The following is a 5646-nucleotide window of genomic DNA, read 5'->3' on the forward strand; positions in this document are numbered from 1 at the left end:
AAGGTGCAGCGGTGGAGATGATGGTGTCGGTGGTGGAGATGATGATGATGATCCCAATGAAGTCCAGCTCGATGATGGTGACGATGGCGATGATTTCCCCCCTCCGGGAGGGAATTTCCCCGGCAGATTTCTGCCTGCCGGAGAGCTCTTTTCTCTCTGGTGTTTTCCGCCTCGAGGAGGCGGCGAAGACTATCTTCGATGTTACCCTGCACCTTAGGGTTTCTGGGAGATGAAGTACGCGAAAGGGCGATGGCCGAGGGGGTCGTGGGCCCCCTCCCCACGTGGCGGCGCGCCAGCATTGGTGGCCGCGCTGGCCCATGGGGAGGGGCCATGGCGGCCCTCCTCGGCCTCCCCTTTTGGCTGGCTCCGTCATCTGGAAAAATAGGAGCTTCGTTATATTTTCCGTCAATTGTTGATCTTCAGAAATATTGTATCCTGACGGTGCTTTTTCCAGCAGAATTCTGACTCCGGTGAGTAATTCTCCAATAATCATGAAACATGCAAAATAGGTGAAATAACATAAGTATCATCTCTAAATATGAAAAATATCAATGAATAACAGTAAATTATGATATAAAATAGTGATGCAAAATGGACGTATCAACTTCCCCCAAGCTTAGACCTCGCTTGTCCCCAAGCGAAACTGAACTCAGTAAACAAGACCACATGTTTATGGAGTGAAGAGTCGATAAATAAAATACGGACAAGAAGCATCACATTTGTTAATTCACACAAGACATTCTAGTAAACAACTTCCTCATATAACTCAACTTGAAACAAGTAAAGGGAAATCACAAATAAAGGTGCATAGGAAATCATAATTGGTGATGGAAAACTTCGTTCTTGGTCAAAGAACAATTAACAGATTGTACTTATCTTTCGAGCAGAGCCTTTATATTAGAGCTTATATGGCAGAACTTACATGCTCAATCATAACAATCTCCTCATAATCATTGATAACCTTCAAAGTCATATTCATTCAGATAAAATTTGTACTAAACAAGGAAGAATAAAAGACATGATTAAATAGATCACAATATAAATGGTTGGATCACAACAACTCAATTGCTTGATTGAGATAGAGGGAAATAGGTTTACTGACTCAACATAAAAGTAAAAGATAAGCCCTTCGCAGAGGGAAGCAGGGATTAAATCATGTGCTAGAGCTTTTTAAGTTTTGAAATCATAAAGAGAGCATAAAAATAAAGTTTTGAGAGGTGTTTGTTGTTGTCAACGAATGGTAGTGGGCACTCTAACCCCCTTGTCAACCAGACTTTCAAGAGCGGCTCCCATAAAGGACGTTATCTCTACCAGCAAGGTAGATCATCCCTCTTCTCTTTTGTTTACACATGTACTTTAGTTTTATTTATGGATGACACTCCTCCCAACCTTTGCTTTCACAAGCCATGGCTAACCGAATCCTCGGGTGCCTTCCAACATTTCACATACCATGGAGGAGTGTCTATTGCAAAATTAAGTTGCTTACTGATAAATCAAGGCAAAACATGTGAAGAGAATTATTAATGAAAGTTATTAATTGGGGCTGGGCACCCCGTTGCCAGCTCTTTTTGCAAAATTATTGGATAAGCGGATGTATATGCCACTAGTCCATTGGTGAAAGTCTGTCCAACAAGATTTAAAGATAAAACACCACATACTTCCTCATGAGCTATAAAACATTGACACAAATAAGAGATAATAACTTTTGAATTGTTTAAAGGTAGCACATGAAATATTTACTTGGAGTGGCGCAAAATACCACATAATAGGTAGTTATGGTGGACACAAATGGCATGGGTTTGGTTTAAGGTTTTGGATGCACGAGAAGCATTCCCTCTCAGTACAGGTCTTTGGCTAGCAAGGTTGGTTAGCAAGCATAAGAGTTGAGGGAAACAAACAAATATACATGTGATAGAAACAATCATGCATCTTCCTTGTCAGCACAAACAATTTTAACTTCAGAATACTAAGCTCATTAGCTAACAAGAAAGAAAAATAATGAAATAATATATCTACATGTACTTCCCTCTTTTCTACTTAAGCCTCAAAGTATTGTTGCTGTTGACCAATGCTAAGTTTGCCAAAACCAAATAGATTTACTTGATGCTCCCAAAGTGATATCAATACTAACAACAAGATCAATCATATAACAGAAATTGCAAACTAAAATAAGGTGTGAAAAACGTAAATGATAAAACTTCTCATTAATATTCCATAACGATAACTCACACCAAGGGATACATAGATAACCAACTAAAAGAGAGATACTTCCACACTGCAAACCATCTTATATGATAACTTCCCTACTCATGATATGACACTACTTGACATTAAAAAGGTAAAAGATAGTGATGATGTGATACCGCGGCACTCCCCCCAAGCTTGGAACAAGCCAAGGGGGTGCTAATACCAATGATGAATTACTCCTTCGGTGATGGTGGTGAATTCTTGATAAGCTTCTTAACAAGCTCCTTTAGCTCATCAATCTCGTAGGTGAGGTTGCGGATCAGCTCCGAGTTGTGCTCGACGTGGTTAATGAGTATGTCAGACGACGAGTCCCAACTCTTAGAGTTGTTTCCCCACTCCTCAGCTTCAGGTTTCATCCTTCCTGCATTGTTAGAACGATCCATATCCCGGCTACTAGGCAATTCTGCCTCAGGAATCCTTTCAATTTGACTCTTATGAATTAGAGTGTGGAAGGGGTTATTGATGCCTGGAGAAGATGTCCTTGGAGCTAGGAAGCGACGTGGGACTTTTCCTCTGGTGCTCATCCGTGCGCCTCTCTTGAGGTTGAATGGATTCACCACCACCCCGATGCTTGCGACGGTGGCGCGCGGGTATACACGCGGGTCTTCCTCCACTTCTCCTTCATCTTCACTCTCGACTTATTCTTTCAACTCGGGGTCTTGAATATCTTCCTCCAAAGGCCCCTTGCCCTTGTTGTTGGAGACCATGGTGCTTCTAGATCAAAAATAGATCCTGGGAGAAAACAGCTCGAAACAAAACACGACGAGAAGACGATATACGGACCTCGGGGGATCCGGGGGATTATATAACAAAAAATTTCACGACAAAAGGAAAGTACCAGGTCGAACCCGAGTGGGAGAGGGACTCCGAGGAGCCGTCCCCATATGGCGGCGCGGCCAGGGTGGGGCCCGCGCCACCACGTGGGGACGCGCCCTCGTGCGCCTCCTCCACTCCGATTCGATCTCGTATTTTTTCATATTTTCTAAAAATAGCAAAAATATTGTTCGGAAAGTTAAACGCGGACTTTTTACTACCAAAACTGTTACCTATTCGAAGTCAAACTCTGCAGAACTATCAATTTGATTTTTGATGAAAGTTTCCGGAGTCACCACTCGAATAACATCAACATCTTCATTATAAGAAGAAATGTAATGTTTGAGTCTTTGTCCATTCACCACTTGTGTGGCATCATCTTTCAGCGAAGCAATTTTTATTGCCCCTGAACGATACACCTGCACAATGACATATGGTCCTTCCCATTTTGAGAGTAATTTCCCTGCAAAAAATCTGAGACGAGACCGATACAATAGGACTTTATCTCCAACATTAAATTCTCTTTTAATAATTCTTCTATCATGCCATTTCTTAACTTTCTCCTTAAAAAGTCTAGCATTTTCATAAGCTTCACTTCTCCACTCATCTAAAGAACTCAATTGTAGCAACCTTTTCTTACCGGCAAGTTTAAAATCTTTATTAAGTTCTCTTACAGCCCAATAAGCTTTGTGCTCTAGTTCTAAAGTTAAATGACAAGCTTTTCCATAACCCATTTTATAAGGAGACATACCCATAGGATTTTTATAAGCAGTTCTATAAGCCCACAACGCTTCCTTCAACTTACTAGCCCAATTTTTCCTAGATTTATTAACAGTCTTTTGCAAGATATATTTAATTTCTCTATTTGATAATTCTACTTGCCCACTAGTTTGAGGATGATAAGCTGAAGCAATTCTATGATTAATACCATATTTAGCAAGAGTTTTTCTAAAACCACCATGAATAAAATGAGAACCTCCATCAGTCATAAGATATCTAGGTACTCCAAACCTAGGAAAAATAACATCTAAATGCATTTTTAAAGAGGTCTCACCATCAACACTTTTTGTGGGTATGGCTTCCACCCATTTAGTAACATAATCAACATCAACAAGTATATGAGCGTTACCTTCTGAAGAAGGGAAAGGACCCATGAAGTAAAATCCCCAACAATCAAATTGTTCAATAACAAGAGTATAATTCATAGGCATTTCATTGCGTCTAGAGATATTACCAACTCTTTGACATTCATCACAAGATAAAATAAACTTTCTTGCATCTTTAAAGAGAGTTGGCCAATAAAAACCTGACTGTAGAACCTTTTGTGTGGTTCTGTCTCCGGCGTGATGTCCTCCATAAACACTACCATGACACTTACTCAATATCTCTTGTTGTTCATATCTGGGGACACATCTTCACATAATACCATCCACTCCTTCTTTATATAAGTGTGGGTCATCCCAAAAATAATGCCTCAAGTCATAAAAGAATTTCCTCCTTTGCCGAGCTGAAAAGGTTGGAGGCAAGTACTTGGAAACAATAAAGTTAGCATAATCAGCATACCAAGGACTATCTCGCGAGCTCACCTTTATTGCAACCAATTATTCTTTTGGAAAACTATCATTAACAGGAACAGGATCATAAGCAATATTTTCCAATGTAGACAAATTATCAGCAACAGGATTATCAGCACCTTTCCTATCTACAATATGTAAATCAAATTCTTGCAAAAAAAGCACCCATCTAATAAGCCTTGGCTTAGCATCTTTCTTTTCCATAAGGTACCTAATTGCAGCATGATCAGTATGAACTGTGACTTTTGAATCAACAATATAAGGTCTAAACTTGTCACAAGCAAAAACTACAGCTAATAACTCTTTTTGAGTTGTAGCATAATTTCTTTGAGCAGCATCAAGAGTCTTACTAGCATAATGAATAACATTCAATTTTTTATCTACTCGCTGTCCAAGAACAGCACCTACAGCAAAATCACTAGCATCACACATAATTTCAAAAGGTAAATTCCAATCAGGAGGTTCAACTACAGGAGCAGTTGTTAAGGCTTTCTTTAGAGTTTCAAAAGCTTCCTTACAATCATCATCAAAAACAAAAGGTACATCTTTTTGAAGAAGATTAGTAAGAGGCTTTGAAATTTTAGAGAAATCTTTAATAAATCTCCTATAAAAACCAGCATGACCAAGAATACTACGAATACCTTTAACATCCCTAGGATAGGGCATCTTCTCAATTGCTTCAACTTTAGCTCTATCAACTTCAATACCTCTCGCAGAAATTTTATGTCCCAACACAATTCCTTCATTAACCATAAAGTGGCATTTCTCCCAATTAAGAACAAGGTTAGTTTCTTCACATCTCTGCAAAACTTTAACAAGGTTTCGCAAACAGTTATCAAAAGAATTCCCATAGACAGAAAAATCATCCATGAATACCTCTACAATCTTTTCACAAAAGCCATGAAAAATAGCAGGCATGCATCTTTGAAAAGTAGTAGGAGCATTACATAAACCAAAAGGCATACGCCTATAAGCATAAGTTCCATAGGGACAAGTGAAAGTGGTTTTCTCT

This window comes from Lolium perenne, chromosome 1 (assembly GCF_019359855.2).
Source record: "Lolium perenne isolate Kyuss_39 chromosome 1, Kyuss_2.0, whole genome shotgun sequence".
Taxonomy (NCBI): Eukaryota; Viridiplantae; Streptophyta; class Magnoliopsida; order Poales; family Poaceae; genus Lolium; species Lolium perenne.